The 26,408-nt window shown below is 45.1% G+C and overlaps 2 long non-coding RNA genes across 3 annotated transcripts in view; one reads left to right on the top strand and one right to left on the bottom strand.

Annotated features, from left to right (window-relative positions):
• LOC139060994 (uncharacterized) overlaps positions 1–26,408 on the top strand; it is a 150,862-nt gene that overhangs the window by 32,482 nt on the left and 91,972 nt on the right. The window contains exons 2-3 of one of the 2 annotated variants that reach the window (XR_011515131.1): positions 1,881–2,006; positions 2,207–2,328. This is a non-coding gene — a long non-coding RNA (uncharacterized lncRNA). The remainder of the gene's footprint in view (positions 1–1,880; positions 2,007–2,206; positions 2,329–26,408) is intronic. The other variant, XR_011515130.1, reaches the window with a different exon arrangement.
• Positions 4,766–26,408, bottom strand: part of LOC139060993 (uncharacterized) — a 40,628-nt gene continuing 18,985 nt past the window's right edge. Inside the window, exon 2 of the long non-coding RNA XR_011515129.1 lies at positions 4,766–8,853. This is a non-coding gene — a long non-coding RNA (uncharacterized lncRNA). The remainder of the gene's footprint in view (positions 8,854–26,408) is intronic.

Below are 26,408 nucleotides of genomic sequence, written 5' to 3'. Positions count from 1 at the left end.
ATTACAATATCTGCAATAAAGCAAATAATTTAAAAGTAAAATAGTTATGTTTTGGTCATTTGTTGATGGACGCGGGACGGCGTATTAAAACCCACGGAGGCCAGCTCGGCGGGAAGGACACGCCCTGTAGAGGTGATTGGCTTCCCCGCAATGGAAACACGAGGGCCTCCGGTCTGCAGTGCGCCATACGTCGCTCTTGCGGGGTGGTCGTGTTTCAGCCATGAATGGCGTGCGGCGAGGCCTGAAGTCGCCAGTAGCTTGTTCAACGGCGCGCACACCATGAAAGTCCGGGACGTCGCGCACATCCTAAAAAGTCGGGGACAACGAACTTCGCGCAGCTTCCGCGTACGACATGCGAGGCTGTTGCTGCCGTACCTCATGCTGTGGTGTCTCGCGTCGCTCTGGAACTTGTACTGCCTGCCTGATTTCCTCCCGGACGACATCAGCCAGAGCGAGTCGCGGTACCGATACTGGAGCTACCTGAAGATTTTGAAGCTCTTCTCACACAACAAGCCTAATGAACACCCGCAAGGAGTCGGTATTGTCCAAGGGCACAGCGAGATGGCCATGCGACAGGCTCGACAAGTCGCGATTGTACTGCCTTGTTCGCTGCTGCAGTGCCTTTTCCATTGATATGGCTTCCGCAAGAAACTCTGCAATGGTCTTTGGTGCATTGCGTATTAGACCACCGAATAACTCTTGCTTGTCTGCGACGCTTTCGTTCGGCCGCTGTACTCTCGACTGAACTGCAGATGCAGCTCGCTCCTTGCGATCCCGGCTGGCGTACGTGCTGATTAGCTGCCGTCGGAATTCGTCCCATGTCGATAGGGCCGCCTCACGGTTCTCAAACCATATCCACGCATAGTCCTCGAGGGCAAAGTAGGCGTCGCGTAGCCTGCACTCTGGAGTCCAGCCGTTGTATTCTGCGACACGCTCAAAGTGATCGAGCCAGTCCTCTACACCCTCGAAGGTGTCCCCATGGAAGGACGTGGGGATTCGCGGCTGGTTGAGGACGAGCTCGGTGGGCGCGGTAGAGGAAGACGTACTCATCCTTCTGACTTGGTTGGGTAGCGGCTCGTGCTCAGGTGGCAGTCCTTGAAGTCGGCGGCTGGTCCGTACGTGTACAGGACTTAGCTCGACCGGACTTCGTACTGGGCTTGTAGTCGGTGTTCGATCGGGGAGTGGTAACATGTACCCCGCACCTTCACCAGAAAAGTGTAACGTAGGTTGGAGACGGAGTGTTAGAAAAGAGACATTTCTCTTTATTGGCGGGCCAGAAGAAGAGCGTGCAGCTTACGCACTTCAGCGTCTTTCATGGCGCTGACCTCTGCGCGCGCCGTTCTGCGGTGCTAGAGCCCCACATCTTCGTGTCAATATATATATTGACACGAAGATTGACACACACACACACACACACATTATATATATATATATATATATATATATATATATATATATAATGTGTGTGTGTGTGTGTGTGTGTGTGTGTTCCTCACGTTCCTTTCTATAGATGTGATTTCGGCTTCCTCTCAAGCTCACCAACGAACAACGCATGAATGAAGTGGTGGTAACTGGTGGTTACCGCCGCTTGACTCATTCATTCTTAGGTGGTCAGTCAGTTGTTCAGTCGATGTCTATTTAATCCATTAATCGATGAACTCATCAGACCATCAAGAAGTAGAGAGTTCCGCTCGTTGTAGTAAGCCGTCGGATGGACAAGCAATGAGCTTTCGCCTTTTGCAGTGCGTAGTTGATTGTACCACGTTTTGTGGTTATCATACCTTGTGTATATAACGGTTAAAATCACTAGATGTTTAAAAAAAATCTAAGCAGCGACGTACAACTCCTCCAGCGTGGCGATGTGCTATGTTTTCCCTTAGGCGGCGTACCAGATCCCTTTTTGATGGAAGGCAACAAAGACATTGACTTCGGAAGAGTAGAACTTCGGGCCAGGTGGTGATGCAAGTTGCACCACGGTGAAGCATTAATGACGGGACCAAAGAAAGGTGAGTGTTGTGGGGTGGCAACCCAACTTTTCGTTCGCCGCTTCGCCATTTCTTAAGGCCTGTCTTCGTCAAAGGCGATATATTGACGGGAGACAAGACATGGGATCCGTCACTGCGAATCGATAAGTTGGAAGAGAGAGACGCACAACAGAAGCCCACGTTCCTAATCCACGTTTACTGCCTTCTTCTCCTTATTTAAGTCTCTCATCGTTCTGGTCTGCTGCTTGTGAAGACCAATTATGGAATCGCACCATGTCGCCGAAGCCAAGGCTTTGGGAAGGGCACTCGCCGACGCCAGCGCAGTAACTGCGTCCGCGTTGTGGTGAGATTGAACTTCTTGTTTATGTACGTGTAGTTCCCCCTCCCCCACCCTCTATGGGCGAGAAGAAGTAGAACATGGTGGAGCGCCGAGTAAAGTAACGAAAGTGCTAGCTTCAAAAAGAAAGGGGTGGGGGGGGGGTGGGGGGGTAAGGAGATCGACCAGGAATGAATACAACAGATCAACTAAAGAATGAAGAATTTAGACATAAATAACTAAAGTGTAATCCAAATAAACGCTTACAATTTATAACCTGCACCCTTTAAACAAATTCAAACACTTACTGCCTTGAAGATAATGAAATAAAAGACATGCGTCACCTATGAAGTTCTTTATCACAACTTCTCGCACATCTTGGTAGCACCACTATCTCCTAATATATTAATAAAGGCTTAGTTAAAGCGCCTGGAAAGCTAAGCGGAATGTGCATAATGACAGTTATGGTGCTGTTTGAAGCATTTGGCTCCATTGGAAGTGACGGTATGCCTCCGTCTGTGTTAGCACCAACCTCTATACATGCCTCTATGAATAAGAAAATATTTTTGAACAAGCAACCCCACTTGCTATCGAGGAACGCATCTTGTATACTTCGACACGTGATTTGCGGCAATGTGGCCACGCTTAATTGCGCATGGGAGAAAACCGATACTTTGAGCGCCAGTTCCTCTGGTTCCAGTTAGTAACCCTGCGCAGCCTCCGCACAGCAGTGTCCGACACGACAGCACCGCAAAATGCTAGCTGTAGCGTGAGAAGAATCCGAAGACGCTGTCCTTATCCCGAGTATCATCCCCTCGGTGGTACCGCACTACTGTCAGGATTTTACCGCTTCGTTAAGCGCGAGACACGCGATAAGGTTTTGCATGCGATCCCTCGTAAACCGCGGCGGGGTTCGAATTGCAGCAAGCGATGATTTCGGAGGCATGGCACGAACGTTTTAAATGTATACCAGAACTTAGCACCGCTAATTATGTGACGGCAAACATATAAGGTGACGATTGTGACATTTTGACAAGTGCTGGCACGCACGTGACGGTTGACCTGGAAAACCAAAGTTACCAACGTGACCTTTCTATACCTCGCGTCTCCCGCAAACCGGCGATTTCGTGGATGCCGAACTTATGCACGCACTTGGGGGCGTCCAATGCTGTAACCGTGAGTCGAGAACCGCACGTCTGCTTCTTTCCCGCCAAAGTCGCTCTTTGAAGCATCTAGATTGTCTGTGACGTGCCAGATTATCCCGTCCTTAATTACCTCGTGACAGCTAACGCTTTGAGACACTGCACTGTCTTCAACATCGGCCCATATTAATGTGAAAGCATCATATGTCCCATGACGCAAATCACTCGGCGTGGTTGTCCGCAACGAGCGGTAACAAATGTCATCATCAGAGTCTTGTAAGTTACAAGAAGTAGGAGTGCCTTAAGGTGGAGTAAAGTGAATTAAGGTGAAGTAAAGAGAATGAGGCTGAAATTTATTGACTTTAGTTGGTAAAAGGTGAATTAAAGTGGATTAAGGTGGTTGCATATTAGGGCATGGTGAATTAAGTTTTAACGCGACAGCGTTAAGGAGCTCGTGTCGCAGGCGTCGGCGTCGTCGGCGTTGGCCGTGAGCGATAAATCCCAGCAGGCACTTCATGAATAAAAAACAACTTGCAAGATGGGCTGGGTGGGAATCGAACCAGGGCCTCCGGAGTGTGAGACGGAGGCGCTACCACTCAGCCATGAGCTCGATGCTTCAAAGCGGTACAAAAGCGTCTCTAGTGAATGCGGTGTTGCCTTAGAAACGAGCTGTTTCTAGGACTCAGGCGTCCGTCGCTTGCTCAGGCGCACATTTCGTTGCTGCACCGAACGCGGCGCTGCTCGACGCTCACCGCGTCCGATGCGGGGCGCGTAGTCGCTGCGCCGTAGCCCACTGTCTTACACCCCTTGGCGGGTCGACGGGAACGCTGTCGCGTTCCACACTTGAAGGCGAAGATTAAGCGTCCTCCAATTTTTGTGTACAAATTATACCAAGATGTATTAGATGGACTGAAGTGTATTAAGGTGGGTTAAGGTGAATGATGGTGGTTCAAATTAGAGCCAGGTATCTTACTACCTTTAAACAGGAACAACCCCTTAAAGTGACTACGTTGAAAAGAATCAAATAAAAGGCATACGCCGTTTGAGTTCTTTATTACAGCTTCCTACATATTAAGGTTGTGGAATTTTTTCACAATATAATGATGGCATTCTAGCTGCAACACTCCGAAAGCTTGGCGCAATGTGTATGAATGCTATGGAGCTGTTTGAAGTATTTGGCGCCATGGAGAACGAGAGCCTGCATTCAGGGTGCGCACGGTACATTATTAAGGCGAAAGCCTTAAATCTCGTTGTTTCAAGGTCGCTTTGTGAAGTACAGCAAATATCACATGACCCAAACAAGACCAGAAGCGAACCATACCTTGTGTAGCCGTGTATTCTTTATTCAGTGAGTGCCCCGCTTTTGCCAGTAAGGCGTTACAGCAGGGGGGGGGGGGGGGGTTACAGACTTAAATAGAACACTTCTTCATCTATACAGCACACTTGCGTCTCTTGCAGCCGGTTCCAATCTCTGATGGTCATCACAAAGAAGGAATTGTAATACATAGTTGTTCTTGCACGGTACTCTTTCACTTTGTGTCGGTGATCATTTCTACTGGATATGTAATTGGGTTGATACAAGTAGTTATTATAAGCAATTCCAGTGTTACCATGAGAAATACAAAAGAAAAACTTCAACCGCAGTTTTTTTCTGCGTAAAGAAAGCGATTCCCAACCCAATTCCGTTTTCATAGCGGTACAGCTATCTGTCCGCTTGTACCGCCCTAAAACAAACCGCGCAGCTCTATTCTGAATTTTTTCAAGTTTATCTATAGACCTGGCCTGCATCGGGTCCCATACAGGGCATGCGTACTCTAAAATCGGTCTAATACAGGTGAGGTAGGCTGTGTTCTTTAAATTCTGGGGTGCCCATCTTAGGTTCCGTTGGATAAAGTTAAGAGCCCTTGCTGCTTTACCAACAACATAATCAATATTAGCATTCCATGAGCAATCATGCGATAAAACAACACCAAGATATTTGCATGTCGGTTCAGTAGCAATGACATACATATTCAGGCTGTAAGATGTCTCAATTGGTTTCTTTTTTTTGGAAACACGCATGTGCACATACTTTTTCGGGTTCAACGACATTTGCCACTTCTGGCACCACTTTGTAATACGATCCAAATCCTCTTGCAAAGAAACGCCATCACTTGCATCCCTAATCTGCCGATATAAAACACAATCGTCGGCAAATAAACGCATGCGCGATGAAATACCCACAGAAATATCATTAACAAAAATGAGGAATAAAAGCGGCCCAAGGACGGAGCCTTGTGGCACGCCTGACGTTACACCAACATAGGATGAACACCTCCCATTTAAAAGCACGCATTGACGCCTGTCGAACAAGTAATTGGTTATCCAAGTTAGTACATTCTGGTCAAAATTTAGAATCTGCAGTTTGACGAGGAGAAGGGAGTGCGACACGGTGTCGAAGGCCTTTCGAAAATCTAAAAAGACACAATCTGTTTGCCCACCCTCGTCAACGTTGGAAGCCAACTCATGAAAGAACTCTATAAGTTGCGTGGTACAAGAAAATCCTTTGCGAAAACCGTGCTGCTCATTTATCAGAACATTATTATCTGTAAGATGGGTCAATATGTGCTTAAATAGGATATGTTCAAAGAGTTTACATGATATCGATGTTAATGAAATGGGCCGGTAATTTGTTACATCCTTTTTTGAGCCACCCTTATGAACCGGAACAACATGGGAAATTTTCCAATCATCGGGTAAAGTGCCTGTTGAAAGGGACTTAGTGTAAATTATGTAAAGGTAAAGCGAAATGGGCGCAGCACATCGCTTCAGTACACGAGGAGAGATACCATCAGGACCAACTGCTTTGGATTCGTCTTGGCTTTCAAGAAGAGAGCGGATACCACGAACACTCAGTTCCACCGGCGGCATCAGTGGAAACGTGCTTGGGTGCCGTTGGGAAGGAGCGTCATGCTTAGGCAAAAACACGGATTGGAAATACGTATTTAAACATGTGGCTTTAGCTTCCTCATCGACTATAACCGTATCGTTAAAATTCAGTTCGCTGACTCCAACATTATCAGATCCGCACTCCTTGATATAATGCCAGAACGACTTGGGATTAGTTTTCATTTTATTATTGAGCCCTTCAAAATATCTCACTTTTGCTTTTTCGACACTTGCTTTATATTGCTCCGTTAATGCTTGTAATTCTTTCGCGTGCTCACTGCTTCCAGTTTTCTTTAACTTACGGAAAACTCGTCGCCTTCTCCTGATTTCTCTCAAAATACCTGACGTCATCCATGGCTTCTTGCATTTATTAATCTTACCTGCTTGCATCGCAGGTATGTGCTTATCCACAAGGGCTAACACCTTATCCCTAAACTTAAGCCATAAATCGTTTACACCATCGGTTTCAGCAAGGCACTCAAACACGGGCAGATAATCTTCTAGTTTTTGAGCTATGCTTGAGTAATCACCCTTGCTGAATAGAAAAACCTTTCTAGTTGCACAACTTAAGGTTCTTCTGCTCTCTTTTTTAATGTCTGCAACAACGGCCATGTGGTCACTGATACCTGGAATAACACTGACATTATTCACCAAACTGGGGTTATTCGAGAATACGAGGTCTAGAACGTTACTATTTCGTGTTGGGCAAGTAACAAATTGAATAAGACCAAAATTGTCAATAATATTTTTCATTTCTATATTTACACGGCACCCAGTGCTGCTTACACATATTCCATCACGCCAATCTAAGTCTGGCAGGTTAAAATCACCGGCAAGAATGAATGGTCTGCTTGAAACTTCCGAGATAATTTCATTCAGCGATTGAAGTGTATTGTAATCAGAGTTCGGTGGTCGGTAAAATGCGCGTACGGCAAACGAAGAATTATCATCTAGGGTTACTGTGCACCAAACAGATTCGACATCACACGGGATGTCTAAGGCGGCAGATTTCAGGGAACTTCGTACAAGTAAAAATACACCGCCCCCATGGCTCGACCTATCTCTACGATACGCGACAAATTCGCTGGGAAAGATTTCACTATCGCCGATATCACGGTTCAACCATGATTCCGTGCCAATAACTACGTCAGCTCTCACCGTCTCAATTAGTCCTGCCAATTCTTCCGCCTTATTCAGTACACTTCTACAGTTTATTAAAACGGCGACCAGGTTGTGCCGTGTTATTTTTTTTTTCAGGCAAGCATCATTTCTTTCTTTTGAGTGGGGCGACTACCTTCTTTTCGTCATCCCATACGTAACTTTTTTCACCAAGAGTAAGCCTATCAAAATTCAGTTTAACTTTTGTTTTCTCGCCTTTGTGCGCCTTACCGTATTCCCATAATCGCTTCCGTACTTCCCGAGTAGCCGGCGCATAATCCTGATCAACTCTGATCTCTGACCCCTTAAATTTTCTTGCATTGGACAAAATTTCTTGTTTTTCTTTATACGAAGAGAGGTTTGCTATAATCGGCCTCTTTTTTTGTTCTCGGTATACACCAATCCGATGTGCTCTTTGTAGTGATGTAACTTCAATTCCCAGCTTGTCGCCAACAATCTTTTTAATCAACTCCTCTGATTGGTCCCACGTTTCCGCCCTGTTGTCATCCACTCCGTAAAACAAAAGGTTTTGTCTCCGACCTCTGTTCTCTAGGTCAATATTCTTAACCTGCAAATCCCTGAATACTTTCTGAAGAGTCTCAAGTTCATCCTTATGTTCTGAAACTGCTCTACCAAGGTCCTGAACTTGTTCCTTAGTTGCTTCAAGGCTGCCTTTTATGTCCGCTATCATCCCTTCATGTACGGCGATCCTGGATTCAATAGTATCTAGCTTATTCAAGATTGCAGTCTGCCCTTTTTGCAGGCTTTGCAATATTTCCATTTCGACAGGACCCGGATTAAGTTCGATATCGCCGGAAAGCAACAAAAGCAGGAACACGTACAAAAATCTGTTCAAGAATAGAAAAGACCTACTTCGAGGCGCACGCGCTCGTTTGCGACAACAAGCATCAGCAAATACCAAAGTGGGAGGAGCCGGCAACGCACACAATAGTCGTGAGACACGAATAGGGTAATGCAAACCAACCTGCGTGAATAACAGGGGAATCAGCTGCATGTCTGCCAGCGTGCCGGCTCCAAATCCCACGAGGCAGAAGCGTCGCTCATCTATATAGTGTCCACTCTGGTCACGTGGGCGTCGATTTCCAGCGGCGATTGGTCGAGGGCAATCGCTCGAATTCCACCACGCACCGAGCGCTGCACTGAAGATAATGGGCCTTGAATTGTCGATGTGGCTTAACAAGTCATGGGATGTGATACCCGCCGAAGATGAAGGTACCGCTGAAGTTCGGTTTTGGCCATGACGAAATGCTGTGCTGCCGACAAGCGCACCGAGCCAGAAGGTGATTCCAAAACTTGCGAGAACCTGCGTGAATAACAGGGGAATCAGCTGCATGTCTGCCAGCGTGCCGGCTCCAAATGAGGTATGATGAATGATTAGAAAACATAACATTTGAATAGTGATGAGAATAATGTAGATTATGGAGGATGAAGGTTGAGAAATGGGGATTAGAAAAGGTAGTAAGGGATTACGGATTATATTAAGGTAGATTAGGGTTGATAAAGGTTGATAAAGGGAGATGAGGGTGGATTAGGATCGATTATAGTGGATTAAAGTCGATTGAGGAGGAATAAGGTCGGTTAAAGTGGAATAAGATGGATGAAGAAATATTACGGTGGATTAAGGAAGACCAAGGCCAATTATTCGGTATTAAGGTGGATTAGATTAATTAATCCGTCAGCACCACGACATCTCGTGCAGAAAAGGACCATGGTTTCCGCAAAGCCGCGGTGATTGCGGCGCTTTCTACTGTTGTAGAGGAAACTACGCGATCCAGTCGGCCAGACCATGACACATCAAGGGATGATATGCAGAATGCCGCTGCACAACTATCTGTTTGTGCGCACACCGAACCGTCTGTGTACACTTGTAGATGGCTTCAAGTCCACGCGCTGTGTGTTATACATCGATACTTGGACGAAGAAACAGCACTAACCCAGTCACAAATACACAAACCGTGCGTTGCATTGTTTGTAAGCTAGATGTGATTAGTGGCGATTTGTTTCATACGAAACAGTGTTCGTAATTTGCGGTGTTCTTCTGTTATTTTTTACCTTCAATATCTCACGTCTTAGTCTAAACTCTTCAATTCCTTCAGTCAGTTGGGTGAAGCAGGCAAAAATCTCTTTTCCTACCATCCTCGCCGCTTTTCTGTTGATTAAGCATTTTTTTCTATCTCTTACTTGGTACTCGAATAGTGAATTACATAATTAATAAATATTTATCAAATTAATAATAAATAATTGATTAGTTATTAGTAACGAACCAAATTATTATTACATTTTCAGTAATGAGTCTATACGCGTAATAGCCTTACGGTAAGCCATCACCTGGAATAGCGAACGTACGGGTGACGGCTCGAGCAATTCAACCGCACCGAGATATTGATCACTTCTTTCGAGTAGTCAAACGGACATTTACTCCGGATAACCTACCAGCTCTTGTTTTTGCTCCTCCTCCTCCTCTTTTTAAGCATGCACGCTTATGGCCGATGTGCTCATTATGCGGTGACACAATTTTCAATCAATGTAATATTTATTTCTATAGAAGCGAACCAAGTTTGACGCGGAAAGAATGGAAAGAGATGGGGCACCACTGAGAAAAGACGCACCTGCCCTTCTAGCTATTAACTAACTGGCTGTTAACGTTCGTGCATTGCAGCGCGGCTTCCCCGGAGTCTCCCACACTAAGTTATGTTTTCACCAAAACACCGGGTTCGCAATGCTCACGCTCGCTTCGGAACATTTTCGCCAGATCCTTGCGGCTAAGCGGAGTGTCGGACTTCGAAAAAAGACCCGCGAACTGTGTGTTATATAACCACATACACCGCAAACACAGCCTAATTCACACTCTAATTAATATATGCTGACGAGTCGCTGCTCCCCGCCTCCACTGCTCTACGGATTCTGTTTCCTTCGCTTTCTCGCTAGATCTCAAGCTGGCTCACTCTAGCTCACTGAATCTCTGCGGGACGGCTGGCCCCTAAAGCAAAGCCGTTTGCCGCGTTCCTTTCAGGGTTAAAGCTAAGTGAGAGCTCTTGTTGGCATTGTATTGCGCACAGTGCTCTGGACTCTGACCAATGAATCCCATAAGGTAGGTTCACTGTGGTACTAAAGAAAGGGCCGTTTAGGGGACAATCCTTCAAGTCTAGCACTTTAATCGATAATCAAGCTCCGCTCGGTCTCTCACCTTCCTTTCCACAGCCTTAGTTTTTCTTCCTTACAATCTTCCTATATTTGGTAACCACGGCTTCACTCATTCATCCTTAGTCGGTCAGTCGATCTCTCAGCCGATCTGTACTCAATCTATCAAACGATCAACTCATCAGACAATAGTTTGACAGTTGCAGTCGTGGTATTATAAGGCGATGGATGAACGGGCGATTGACTTTTGCCTTCTCCGGTATACGTAGTTGATTATATCCAGTTTTATTTTCGTGTGTTGCGTGGATAACGGACGCTTTCTCATTCTTAATCTCCAGACACGTTGAACAAACCTAAGTGGCGGCAACGTCTGCACAGTGGCCGTCTGCCATGCTCTTCCTTAAGCGAAGCACGAACTTCCATTTTCTGATAGAAGGGAACGAAGATATTGACTTTAGTTGATGATGTATCAGTTGTAGTTGCCTATTTGACTACGGTGACGCTGAATAAGACAGGACCAAGGGAAAGCGAGGTATTGACAGTGGGGTCACGACCCGCTTCTTCAAAACATCACGAGCCATTCCACTCTATGAAGGTGGTTGAGCAGCGAAGGTGTTTCGCACATGAGACGGCGAGGGCTCATGATTTTGAACAAAGGTACGAACTCATTTATTCTCCTGATGTTTGGTCATCGTGACGAAGGGAACGCACACTCATTTGTTGTCTTGATCGGTGGTCGTTAATCACTCGCAGCTGCAATCATACTCTTTGATAATGTCAAATCCATGAACGCACGCCTTTGGGTGGTCGGTTAGGCCGGATCGGTGTGGCTACGCAAGGGATGTGTCTGCAACATTGAATGCGTAACCCGTTCCCTTTTTCAGCACTGACTCATCCACATTGAAATCACCGACAAGTACAATAAGAGTAGCGTAATCGGAGTTAATACACGCAAAGCCAGTGGCTATGAACCTTACGGTACTATGAATCGTTGCAGTTATTATTTATTTATTTATTTCAATATTACTGCCAGCCTCTGGTTAGAGGCCTTAAGCAGGAGTGGTTACATACATGACGAGTAAGACTGAGTACAAGGTGTGAAGCGTGAGCAAAATGAAATAGCACTGAATTTGAAAACATAAGCAGCGTGTCATTTGCGAGAACGTAGCAATTAGCGCTAACAATGTGAAATTATTCCAGAAGAAAATGTGAAATGCTCTTAGCGCCAAGTTGACAAACACTTAGGAGACAGAAAAACTAAACTAGAACAATATATGTATACCACGCGTGGCAAACGATTACAGAACATACATCCTGTCAGACAAATATAATGTGGTAGTGTGTAAAAATGTGTAGCAGTGGCAGAAGCATCAGAAAACATGTGTGTTCAGTTATGTGGAAGGACAAGCCGAAAAGAAAAGAAAAAGGAAAGGAGGGCAGGGATGCACCTCGGTCATTTACACAATTTCTTTAAGCAGCTTTAAGAATGATTCGATGGTGTCGCAGGCAACCACCGCAGCAGGAAGTACATTCCATTCCCTAATGGTTCGGGGAAAATATGAATTTCTAAACGCTTCTGTTTTGCACTGGTAATCTTTAAGCTGCTTAGCGCGGCTAGACCGAGTTGATCGACGAGCTAGAGGCTCGGTATACGTGTCCTTGTCGATGCCCAATTTTCCATGATAGAGCAGATACATGTACTTTAATCGTTCTTTAAATCGCCGTTTTTGCAGGGTAACCAGTTCTGCTGTATCGAGCATAGCGCTTGGTGATGCATAACGGCTGAAGGAATTGAATACAAATCGTATCGCCTTTCTCTGAATTTTTTCTACCTTTTTTATGTTAATATCGCTATGTGGATCCCAGACGACGGACCCATACTCAAGAATCGGGCGGACGAAAGTTTTGTAAGCTAGTAGTTTTATCTCATGGGGTGAATTTTTTAAGCAACGCCTCAAGTAACAAAGCTTCTGCATGGCTTTCTTTTCTGTGTATGACACGTGCTCATTCCACTTTAAATCCGAGCTGATAACTACACCCAAATATTTATAGCTTGTCACGCGGTCTAAAATATGCCCATCGATCGAATACTGGTTGTTTAAAGGGTGTCGTTTCCGCGTCACGGTCATCGCAACAGTTTTTTTCGCATTGATTTTTATTTGCCATGTGCTGCACCATGATTGCACTGTAGACAGCGAGGTATTTAACAGCGATTGGTCAGCGGGACAACGGATTTCTTTATATAAAACGCAATCGTCAGCAAACAATTTTATTTTAACTGGCAATTCCTGTGCAATATCATTGATGAAAATTAAGAAAAATAAGGGCCCAAGCACTGATCCCTGTGGGATTCCGGATAGTACAGGTCTTGACCGTGAATGTGTTCCGTCTATGTTTACAGTTTGCCGTCTCGAAGTAAGGTATGCTTGAATCCAAGAAAGAAGGGACTCATTTTTAAGTATAGGTTTCAATTTTATCATGAGTTTGGTGTGTGATACCCGGTCAAATGCTTTCTCGAAATCTAAAAAAATAATATCAATTTGCCCTTGCTCATCCAGAATAGCTGCGAAATCATGAATGGTTTCTAAAAGCTGAGTAGTAGTTGAAAGCCCTTTACGAAATCCATGCTGCCTAGGGTCAAGAAAACCATGAAGCTCAAGATAAGCTGTTATATGTTTAAAGATGATGTGTTCAAGAAGTTTGGAACATGTGCAGAGTATAGAAATGGGTCGATAAGAAGAAAGCAGCGACGAGTCTCCTGCTTTTGGCACTGGAACAATCTTTCCAAACTTCCAGTCATGAGGCAACTCGGATAGTTCTAACGACTTATTAAAAATAACACATAAGAATTTAGAGCACCATTCGGCATACCGGAACATGAATGTGTTGGGTATCGCATCGACGCCAGAAGATTTTTTTGTATCAATGTTAAGTAAAAGCTTTAGAACACCTTCTTCCGTTATTATAATATTACTAATAGGTGGAAAGCTTTGCAATGTCAAAAATATGGGTTTTTCACCATTATCAACTGTAAATACGGAACAGAAAAAGTTGTTGAGCGATTCTGCAACTTGTAATTTCTCCGACACTGTTTCACCATTAATGCAGAGGGAGGGCACGGTTTTTGATTTTGAAGAAAAATGCCGCCAGAATTTTGCAGGGGACGAAAGGAGAAATTGCTTCATAGTGACATTGTGGTAGTAGTCTGCTTTTTTAATGCTTTGGCCTAATTGAGTGCGCAGCGCTGAAAGTTTGCGCATGTGACTGTCAGAGGGGTGCTTCTGCAGTTGTTTTCTTGTCTTCTTCGCCTTTCGTTGCAAGCATACAATTTCTTTTGTTATCCATGGGCGGGTTTTGCGGACAGTGATTACTTTAGTCGGTACAAAGTTATTCACGCATTGCAACACAAGATCTTTAAAGTATTGCCAAAGATCCTCTACTGAGCATAAAGCAGACTGCGAGAGGGAAACAAAGTTGGAAAAAGATAAGTCCAGAGCATCTAATATGCGTACATCATCTGCTCGTGAGAAAACAAGCACTGAGCGCTTTTCCTGCTCAACCCCAACGACATGGCCCAAACACATCGTAAGACATACCATTCTGTGATCTGATATGCCGTTGACGACGCTAAGTCCCGTAACCTGAGGAAGCATACTTCTGCTAACTAAAAAAAGATCCAAGATAGATTCTGAGTCGTTATGTATGCGTGTAGGTTGCTTTACTAATTGCGTTAGGTCATGATACATTAAAAGATCGACAAATGGTTCAGCGATTTGTGCACCTGGCTGGGGAAATTCACCGTCCCATACCACTGATGGAAAATTAAAATCACCGCCCAGTAGTATATTGCAGGCTGAAGCTCTGCATGAGCAGAGAAATTCATTAAGTTGGTCGCTGAAAGTGCTGTCTGTGTTAGGAGGGCGGTAAAATCCCCCAATAATGAAAGTTTTGTTAATAGTATGCACTTTTGCGAGGACACATTCAACTCCAGGAATGTCTGCCAACCTTTCTACGTGCAAAGATTCCTGGAAAATGATGGCAACCCCGCCCCCCCTCGAAATTCTATCTTTACGGAAGATTTTATAGCCGTTAGGTGCTATTTCTTTGTCACTGACATCAGGTTGCAGCCATGATGCAACCTGATGTCATGTGTGTTTTTCCATGAGCTTGCTTACGGAGGCGTGAGCCATTGCTTGGGGAGGTATGAGCCATTGCACACGCGGATATGAGCCCAGAGCACGATGAATCTCAATAGACAGGACCAAAGGAAGGTCAGGTATTGACAGTGGGGTCAAGACCCGCCTCTTCAGAAAGTTCCTGGTTCGCGCTTTTTTTTTTTAAAGCCGGTCTCCATCAAATGCGGTTTGACAGCTCAAAAGTGCTGGAACTCGTCACTCTGAATGCAGAAATGACAACGTGACGATGCGCAATGGAGGTCGAGGGTCTTCACCCACGTCTACTTTTCTCTTCTCCTTATTTAAGTTTTCGTTCGCTCTGGTCTGCTTCTCGTGATTACAAGTTAGACTACAAAGAATGTCGCCGAAGCCAACGTTTTGACGCTGGTGATCGCGAGCGCAGCAACTGCGTCCCTGAGTAACGCGTTTATGCACGCGTAACTCCCTCTCCCTCACCCTCGGTGGGGGAGGAGGAGAACATGCCGGTGCGCTAGGTAAGGAAAGCGATAGTCTAAAGGAAAATGGGGGCCGAGGCCGAAAAGAAAAACATACGATGTCAAGAACGTAGAGATCGGAAAAACAACGTTAAGCCCAAGTAAAGACGGCTTATAAGTTACAACCTTTAAACACATACAAACACTAATAGTGGCTGCATTCAAAGTGGTTGAATAAAAAGTATGCGCCGCCTACGAAGTTATTTGTCACATTTTCATACATATAAAGGTTGCGTGACCTTTTATTTTTACATAAATGAAATTTAAGGTTTAACCCTTGCAAAACTAGGCGGCATGCATATGATAACAGCTATGGAGCTGTTTTAAGCATTCGGCTCCATTGAGACTGGTCTGCTCTGCTCGGTCTCTTCTTGCCGTGAATTTCTTCAAATATTCGTGATGAACGAACCCCGTTTGCTACCCAAAAAAGCGTTTTGTATGCCTTGAGAGGAGATTTGTAGCACTGGTGTTGCACTATGCGTTGTGGGTGGCGCATACGAGGCAGCCAAACGGAACTTGGAGCATCGCTTCCTCAATGGCCAGTTCTTAGCCACATCTGGAATTCATTTCCTCGAACCAGTTTTTGCAAGACCTGTAACATTCAAACGCGGTTTATCGCACCGAACGTTTCCGAGTGCTTCTTCCAGTTACTTTTGTGCTCCAATATATAAAATGGCCTTTTATCAAAAAGCTAAGTACAAAGACAGTGTGTTATTACGTCCAGTTTGAGGACGCATATCTCCAGACCGGAGCCATTATGGAAATTCGTTCCAGGTCGACACGCCCTGCAAATTCACTGGCTGTAAATCATAAATTGCCATATGGGACATAAAATAATTAGGTAACAAGTTAATTTGTGATTTTTTGTAAATAGCTGTATGTCTGTTTTGATTTCTTTTGCAAGTAGTGTACGCCTCTATGATTAACACACCTACAGGACAGAATTTTGTTATCTGAAACTGGGAGTTTTTAAAAGTTTCGTCAAACTTAAAGAATGATGACCTCTTCTAGGATATCTTAACTAACGTTCGCCAAGCTATTCAACGAAAAAAAATTATTAAAGAAGTACGCAGCAGTATATAATCTTAAGACTTCCGTTGCTCATGCTTCAGATCTCTGACGACCGAGCAGTGTACTGTGTATAATTGTGTCTTGCAGTGTATTTTATAAATGTGTTTTTCTCTTGTGCCTAGGACAGCTTGGCTAACGTTAGGCGGGACACATGGTATATGTCTAGAGGCTGTCGAAATTCATCGTGTATTCGCCACTTATTCTATATATGTTGTTGAAAACGACCTTCAGAATGTCGACATTTGGGGCAGTTGGTGACAAGTCATTGTTCATTTTGTTTCGTGTTTCATGCGTCAAGAAGAAAACGACACTATCCTCTGTGCAGAGTCACAACAATACCACTGCAAGACTGAGTTCCACTTTTTGTATTTTGCTTGTGTCACTTATTACGCAGCCTATCCATATAATTTTTTTGCTCTTTTAACATAACAGTTACACTGGCACACGTTCCCTAGCACAAAAAAAGAATATTTTCCGGAAATGAAAAGCCACTTTGTTACTTATATATGTATACGGAAACATTGAACGCTATAGGTCAGCCATGTATACTGCAATGTTTGCATGGTCACACGAGGACAAGCCGAGAAAAAACAAGAACGAGCGCAAACTCACAACTCAAGTTTATTACAAACATTTGCACAAATAGTATGCATATCAAGCATCTAGCCCAACTATCGGCGCTTTGGAGTTAATTATGTGGTTCGAGAACGTTTACTAAATATCTGCTTTCCGTCTTCTTTTACATGGTATACAATTATTCTGGTTAGTTTTCCATATTGCTTCAGTGAACTAGACGAGGCACCGTGTTTGCAATCCGTTGAAGCAGGAATCATGTTCTGGGGCATGAGCGATAAATGTGTAATCAATGTAGGTTCATTGCAGTCATTGTGGAAAGTTACCTCTTCAAACGTTGCAAGGTGTTGTGCTGCCGTTATTCCAAATGTTCTATAGACTCCTAAAACACTGCAGGCGGCACGAACTTCAAATTCTGTGAAAATACGAGTAAGCTTTAGTTCAAATCCGTTGCAAATGATTCAAATACTTAAGTACTTGCTTTGAATGTAACGTCGTTAATTATTAATGAACCTGCCTTCTTCCCCAATATTTTTCGTCATTCTAGGATCACAGTTTATTTGTCCATTGTCTTGGTGAACTCGACAAGGGAACCTGTTCATATATGCGAAACATTAGGTTCATGGTATTTGTAATGTGTGGGCAACGTTCCATGTAGGTGGGTTAAATACGCCTTTTTAAAATAGATCACGTGAGCAAGTGAACCGGAGTATTATTAGTTTGGTTTGCCAGCTCTACAACTTATTCCGTGGCCCTGGCATAATCACAAATACCACCTGAGTCAAAGTTTGCAAGCATAATGGAAACGCTGCGCCGAGTTTGTTTTCTATGTTAAAGGCGTGTTGACCAAACACACCTGTTAGAAAAAAAGCAAAATAAAACACTTAAAGAAATTTTAAGTAAGCATTCGAAACTTTCCCACTGGCCTTATCAGCTCTGTTCCCCGCATTTTCATGAGAACTGTGTAATTCACAAGTTTTTTCTTAGGAAGGAAAGGGCACAGATGAATTGGAATGTGTTGCGAATTTCTAAAGTTTCAAGCTTACTAGAAGCATTAGAAATAACTATCGAACGCTCCTTTTTGGAGGCGTGCTGATGACATGATACGTGCACCCATGACCAAAAGTATGCGGTCCTGCGAGTGCGCGATAAAACTCATTTTCTGCTCTGTCAGTTAATAGAACTTGAAAAAAAGACTGCAGTCCAAACTTGGCATGACGCGTTTTCAAGTGCACTCACTAGATTCCGTTTATGCATGTTATACCAAGAAATCCAGTTTTTTTTTCGTGGACCCTGTGGTCCGTATACTTTTTCTCACGGGTGTACGTATTTGGGTTGGCCTGGTGTCTTCAGTGAACTAACCGAGACACCTTCTTTATGTTTGGTGACAGTAAGGACGAGGCAATGGTTGATGTGTAGGCAAAGTTCAAAGTTGGTCGGTGAGTATTTGACGCTGTGATAATCAATTACGCATGTTTGTGCTTAAGAGCACGTGAGTCATGAGTGTGGCATGAGTCATGAGTGTGTCCAACGAACGGGGCAGAATTTAGCCCGTAGTCCTGGCAGAACTACAAATCTCTCCACTTACAGTACCCGGGTTTTTTTCGCTGTCTTCATGCTTCATAAGACACTGGTACTTGCTTTCCGCGAGGTCCTCGGTGAACTAATCAAGGTACCTTGGTTGTATTTCGCGACAATAATGGGGCACGTTATGCGTAAAGTGTAGGCAAAGTTAAAATGAGGGCACAAATGACGAAATTTGAAGTGAATTCCGCATGAAGGCGATCTGAGCTTTATAAGTGTGTTTTGCGAACAAAACAGAATTTATCTTGCTGCTCTGGGAGAACTGGGAACGAAACTGAGATCAAGAGTGTTCCTGAATTACTGGCTTTCAAAAAATTCCCCAACATTCAGGGCCTGAAAGCGTTGTCATGCAGTAATTCTGTTGGGCAGTAATTGCCTATCCTATCGTCTTGAGATTACATGTAATTGCGAGGAATATATTCCAAATATTTCTTGGCTCCCTCATGGTTCACCATGTGTAATTTATAATTGCTGTGGGGGTCGTAACTATCAGCAGAATGGACAGACGCGTGGGCCGGCTCCGCTTTCTCCTAATGAAACAGTACACTCGTAATTATCAACAAACACACACACAAACAAACATATATATATATATATATATATATATATATATATATATATATATATATATATATATATATATATATATATATAGAGAGATAGATAGATAGATAGATAGATAGATAGATAGACAGATAGATAGATAGATAGATAGATAGATAGATAGATAGATAGATAGATAGATAGATAGATAGATAGATAGATAGATAGATAGATAGATAGATAGATAGATAGATAGATAGATAGATAGATAGATAGATAGATAGATAGATAGATAGATAGATAGATAGATAGATAGATAAAGTAGCGGCGACAAATAGACGTCCAGGTTTTTCCCCACGTTTAATGTCTTCTTCTGCTTGTTTATGTTCTTCGTTACTCTGGTATGCTTCTTCTGATGACCAATTGTAGAATCGAAGGAATCCGGCGAAGCCAACGTTTTGTCTAAGGTAGTCGGTCTTCATCAACGCAGAAACTGCGTCCCATTCCGATGCGTTTTTTTTTTATTTATTGAAGTGAATATTAGGAGAGATTGGCGCCTTTATGGTGGCACCGGCTACTTCTTGTCACTTGGCAAAGGAACCAAAATTGCGTAAAAAGGGAGAATAGCGACACGAAATATGGCACTCAGTAGAACAAGCGTTTATGTACGCGTGGTTTTTTCTCCTTCATCTTCAACTGGGTAGGAGAAGGAGAATGTGCCGGTGCGCCGAGTAAAGCAAGCAAATTCAATCGCGAAAAAAAAAAGAAGGTTGGGTGGGGCAGGAAGAAAAAAAAAGTACATATAAGGTATGAAGGAATTACACTACTGTAAAAAAACGTGTGATAAAAAAAAACACTTACAATTATACCTGACCACTTTTAAACATATAGCAAGCGTTACAGTGACTGCGCTGAAGAAAATCAAATAGAAGGCCTATGTCCTCTACGAAGTCCCTTAGCACAGTTTTCTAATCATCATGTTTGCGGGATGTCTTATTAATATAATAATGAAATTCTTGGGTCAACACTTGTAAAGGTAGGCGGAATGTGCATAACGACCACTATCAAGTTCTTTGAAACATACGGCTCCATTGACCGGTTGGTGGAAACTGTGCCCACATCGGACATTATTTATGACACACCAACTTCGGTTCCTGTTTGCCAAGAGTTCAACTTGTGAAAAAGCAACCTCGCTTGCTATCCAACAAAGTGTTTTCTATGCTTCGAGAGGCGACTTGCGGCACTATGGTGCGGGTGCCGCTCCCCTTACCACCGAGCTTATGCTGGCGCCAACGGGTACTTCCAGCGCCACTTCCTCAAGGACCAGTTCGTAACCCCGTGCAGCCTCCGCGACCGCCTCTGGTCACCAGCGTTGCAGTGTCTCAAACGACGGCATCGGTGACTTTCACTCGAGGCCTAAACGACAGCGTCGCAAAGCGCTAACTGCCACGAGAAAAGAACGCGAAGGCGCTGTCCTTGCGACCGGTAGCATCGCATGGTGGTTCCTCACTAGCGTGCGGCTTATACCACATTGGTAAGCGGGAGACACGTGGTGTGATCTTGCTTGTGTTTCCTCGTACGGCGTGCCGGGGTCCGACTTGCTGCATACAGCGATTTCTGGAAATGTCACGAACGAATGTTTTAAAACTTTCATGCGACCGCTTACGTATGAGTAAGTAAGCGAAACCGTACTTTTAATGTGATGATTGCGACATATCGACCACTGGGCGCACGGTCGCCGCAGATGACATTGCACACTTAGAGTTATCAAAGTGACGTTTCTATACCTCGCATCTCTTAACAAACTTGCGATTTCGTGCGTGCGCATTTTGTGCACACGCTCGCGTGCCCCACAAGCAGTGACCGTCAGATCACGACCGCACTCGTGCTTCTTTTGCGCCAAAGTGGCTCTTTGAAAACATCTGGCGCTTGCGTTACGTGCCAGCTTCTGGCATTCCTAATTCATCAGTACAGATATCGCTTTGAGACGCGGAGTTATACTGCACTGTCTTCAAGATACATTTTTGTCGCCCACCGCAGTAGCGTAGTAGAGCTATGGAGTTGCGATGCTGAGGCTCAGGCCGCAGGTTCAACCCAGGCGACGGCGGTCGCATTTCGGTGGCGGTGAAATGGAAGAACGCTCGTGCATTTAGACTCGGGTGCAAGGTAAAGAGCACCAAGAGTTGAACATTAATTCAGAGTCTGCCACTGCATCGTAGACGGCTGATAATCACATTATGGTTTTGGGACGTATAGGCCCACAGTTAAATTTTAACGTGATGTTTTTTGACAGACGCATGACTACAAAGTGGTTGAGGCCCACCTATAACGCTATTACACTATTAACCATAAAAAGAGGGGTGGGGGGTGATGGGGAGTGCCATCTATAGAAGTCACGAGATCGTGCTCCTTATCCGGACCTGATTCGCTGCGCGGCGACAAGCCCATTATTAAGGTGCTTTAGAATAACGTTGGCTATGCCAAATGCAAACGGATCTCGTACGTAAAGAACTCACGTTGTCCTTTACGTGCGTTTTCCGTACGCTGTGAGATTTCCTTGGTTTAGGTGCACTTTGCGAACATACGACATGTGGTCAGTTTACCGTACGTAATGCTTACGTGCCCCAAAACATGGCGTTGTCGAACGTGTCGGCTCCCATGGCCCCTGCTTCATTGTGAATTCTCGTGATCGCTACGCCAAATGCTCCTATACAGTACAAGGCCGATGAATTTCGTTACAAGAAGGCCTGAGACCTTGCACGACTACCATATAACCTAATGGGGACGCTCCCGAGCAAGCCGTGGTGATTGGGACGTCACTGCTAAGCCGCTACTCTCGCTAGACGTTGTTGCCAGTAGACGTTGAAATGAGCACTCATTTCCTCTACGCTCACCTGAAATGTTAGATGTGATCGCAAAGCGGGTCAAATTTCTAAGTTCTTTCGGCGACTGAGGCATCTATATATCCCTAACGAGACGCGTGGGCACAGAAATCATAGGACAGTTGCTAACGCCTTGCCTTGGCTTGCACACGTTTGGCGCGATGCACCAGATGGCTCCCGGTCTTCTCACCTCTTATTTACGTTCGTGTTCTCTTACGTTAAACTAAAGGTCTCGAAGGGACGCGTGCGATGACGTTCAGCACGTGGCGTTTGCGTTTAACGCACGGAAGTCGACAGACGCTATCTTAAAGGCCGCATGCAGCACCCACGGTCCCGAAACGCGGCGAGGCTCGCAAAGGAAACCTTCGCTTCTGAAACTGTCTTTTATTCCCGCACTACTTAGTCCGCATCACCCGCCGTGGTTGCTCAGTGGCTATGGTGTTGGGCTGCTGAGCACGAGGTCGCGGGATCGAATCCCGGCCACGGCGGCCGCATTTCGATGGGGGCGAAATGCGAAAACACCCGTGTGCTTAGATTTAGGTGCACGTTAAAGAACCCCCGGTGGTCGAAATTTCCGGAGTCCTCCACTACGGCGTGCCTCATAATCAGAAAGTGGTTTTGGCACGTAAAACCCCAAATATTATATTACTTAGTCCGCATCATGTCAAAGACGTGAAGTTGTGAAGTTGCGTGTCAGGTCAAAGCCATCAAGATGCACGGGCTGTGAAGTTATGCGAATGCACCCACGTATGCAAAACAGTTAAGAACCCCCTTCGTCACATAGGCCTGCCGCTTCCTGCTCTATTTATTTATTTATTAACTCGATGATTAGGGTGAAATTGCAAGTATTGACACTTGTTTTCTTACCGGCTCCCGCACAAACAAGCAAAAACTGACAGTAGCGTAGGAAGGTGAAGCATCGAAAGCGACAGCAAGGCTTAGCGTTGCTCTCGATCTGCCCGCATGGTGTCATAGCAATGCGCGTGCGCGACACGACACGATGCGGCTCGCGAGACAGCTGCAGCTGTGCAGCGGCCCACGCCCCCTCGCTGAATCTAGCTGTGTATGCACCAATGCTGTCGCGACCAGGAGCGCCAGCCAGTGGCGTTGCCGCGGTGCCTCGCGCGATGAGATGAGGAGGACAGAAGAATGTGGTGGACACTCAAGCTTCGCCCTTGTGAATGGAACGCGATGGCGTTCCCTGCAACTGCAGCCTCCCGGCAACTGCAGCTTATGCATCCGTAATGTTCACCGGGAAACGCTGGCGGCGAACCATATGCACGAAGGCTTGCTTTGTGATTGTTCTTTTTTTTTGATGGTGTACAAGGAACCCAGGAGGCCGCGTCGCTCCGAATAAGACAGACTTCAAAGAGCAGCTAGAAAACACTATGGCGTTAAAGGGGTTTGGGTGTGAGTTTCCGCGTAACAGAATTATGTTTTCTCCTAAGATTGTCTTATATTGTATGCTTATTTTATACCGTCTGTGTACCTTATATGTTGTAGTTAACATACGATGTAGTAACAATAATAAACGGATTTGATTTGATTCGCGTATTCAACTTACATTCTGAAGCTATCTTTTCGGTAGGCTGTGTGTGAGCCGTAATTTACGTTTTTTGTGACCCATTTTACGTTGAGAAATTTAATTAGTTCAGCAACTTCTTTGCGCTACACGGAGAGCCTGCGTGGTTGGGTATGAGTGGTTCAGAATGATTGTGATTATTCCCGATATGACGGTCGATGTCGGACGCCGAGGTACTTTTCCTGCCATTTGTGTTGATGGACAACAACGACGGTGTCTGGTGACGTCCCAGCGTGTCTCACCTCAGGGACGTCCACCTCTCACGCCATGGCGCATACAGTGTCGTGGTCTCCCTCGGAGGCCCAAGTAATCGGCGTTGTTGTCCCTACGGGTAATGGTTCCGAGAGCGTCGGCCGCACGACACCCTCCATAGTTCCCTTCTCCGAGGTCTACTGCGATCAGCACATGGGAGGCCTCAACTTCCAAGTCACGGTCAAGTGCATGGCTTACATGACTCTAATCGTCGATGCTGGCTTCGTTGTCATCGGCGGCGAGCGTTCTCCTGTCGTTGCCGTCGGCCCGCAAGTCACCGGGAAACGTAGGGCATATGGAGGAAAACCAGCAAGCAGCCGCCCACGTAGTGGATCGCTGCGCAGAGCGCTGTTGACGCCAGTGTGCACCAAACTAATCAGAATTTGTGCACCTTAGGCCAACAACGAAGGACACTACACAAATACGCCCCTCTTTGGCTAGTGGTCCCCTACATGAGGCCAAGGAGCTCCGAATTCTCGGACTCTTTATCCACAATCAAAGAAGAGCAGACACAACTCTAGAAAAGCTCCGCAAGGTTGGGGACCAAGTGGACCGAATGGTCCGGCCTGTCTCGAACAAGAGAGGGGGATTACGAAGCAGGAATGCTGTGCGGCTAGCTCCCTTTCGTAACCAGCCGAATTCTATATTCGGTCTCCTATCTCCATCTGCGGACGTCATGTTGATATAAATTGGAAACATTAGGGGCGCGGTACGTGTAATGGGCAGACAACGTCCCGAGCACGTGGGTTAATGCGCCTTTTTTACAATGTATTAGGTATGCATGTGGACTGGAACATTATCAGGGTCTGTTACGAGTGGCGTAACACCTGTATCACAGCCATGGCGTAAGCACGACTGGAACTGTACGATTACAATAACAAATTTTGCGAACACAGGGGGATGCTACATCAAGTTTGCGTACGTTCATAAATGCGTGCTGATCAAATACAGCGGTTGAAAAAAGAATTTACATTTAAGAAAAGAAATGTTTACGATCATCTTAAGCAAGCGTTACAAAGTGTTCCACTGCCCTTATTTATTTATTTATTTATTTATTTATTTATTTATTCATTCATTTACCCTCAGGGCCTTTGGGGCGTTACAGTGGGGGTGGGTACATGGTTGAACAAGAACAGAATCTAAAGGAACGTTTATCAACAACGTTTCATAAATTTTTCAAGAGCCCCCTCCATTTACAAGGAAGGGGTGCAGCATGAATGGAAAATGTTGCGAATGTGTAACGTTTCTGGCTTACTTGAAGTGTCACGAACATTTATTGAACGCTCGTCATTTTTGTTTGTTAGGGAGGGGAGGTGCTTTATTGTGCGACACGTATATTGGTTTCGCCTGGTGTCATGAGGGAAGTAAACGAGCCAGCTTCTTTATGTTTGGTAACAATAAGGATGATGTAATGTTTGGTGTGTAGGGAAAGTTCGAAGTGGGTGGCCAGATGAGGCTGTGTTAATGTATTACGCATGTTTGTGCTCGTGAGCGTTTTGAGCGTGTGTGACGAACGGGGCGTAATTTAACCCGTTGACCTGGCAGAACAACAAAGGCCATCGCAGTCAAATTTAGTTCGACTTCACCCAGGCATCTACTAGCCGCCTGGTTAGGTCAGGTGGTAGACCGCTGCCCCGGAAAGGCGGTGGTTCCGGGTTCGAGACCCGGACCGGGACGAATTTTTCTTTAAATGCGAGGCTTTCCTTTCGACGAACTACAATGGGTTTCCTTTGTAGCAGTTGCTGTTATTGTGTGGATGTCTCACTTCATCTTCGTTACTTACTTCTCTCCACTTTGCGGGTTTCCGCACAGGTATTACATCTGTAATCCCCAGTGGAGGTGGGGGAGGGGATTATGCCGGTGCACAGAGTAAAGTAAGAAAATTGAATGTCGAAAAAGTGGGGAGCGAGGCCGCGAAGGTAAAATAAAACAAATATAGCAAGGAATGAGGGAACGTTTTCATGTGAAAGCCATTGCGCCAATAAACCCCATCCGTCATCAACCGACGTCAAAAAAAGCAACGTGCAACACGAACGCTTGGAACTTATAACGTAAAACCTTTTTTCACAAAGGAACGCTTAAACATTCTGCGTTCAAGAGAGAGAGAGAGAGAGCGAGAGAGATAGCAAAGAGAGGAAAGGCAGGGAGGTCATCCAGACGAGAGTCCGGTTTGCTACCCTACACTGGGGTAAGGGAAAGGAGGAACAGAAAGAGTGAAGCGGGAGAGAGGGAACACTGTCTGTACACGCAGCAAAGTGCTTAGGAATCAGTGAAGTGAAAGCAAGTGCTCCGTCGATACGTTATGCCGCCGTCAATCTTATTGGTTCATAGCTCGTTATGCACGTTGAAGTCACCAGTGAAGACCAAGGATCCGGTGGGTGTCAGCAGTACGTTGCAGTGCGTGGCAGTGTATTTGTAAGCTAAACCCCGGCCGTTATGACTTGAGTGCGAATATAATGTTGCAGGTGAGCCATGAAGCTTTCTCAAGAGTTGCAAGTACTGAATTTAGAGTATCCAGCACTTGCACTGTACTTAGCGCTGACAAGAAAATCAATTAAAAG

This window comes from Dermacentor albipictus, chromosome 6 (assembly GCF_038994185.2).
Source record: "Dermacentor albipictus isolate Rhodes 1998 colony chromosome 6, USDA_Dalb.pri_finalv2, whole genome shotgun sequence".
Classification (NCBI taxonomy): domain Eukaryota; kingdom Metazoa; phylum Arthropoda; class Arachnida; order Ixodida; family Ixodidae; genus Dermacentor; species Dermacentor albipictus.
This window is presented reverse-complemented; position numbering and strand designations above follow the sequence as displayed.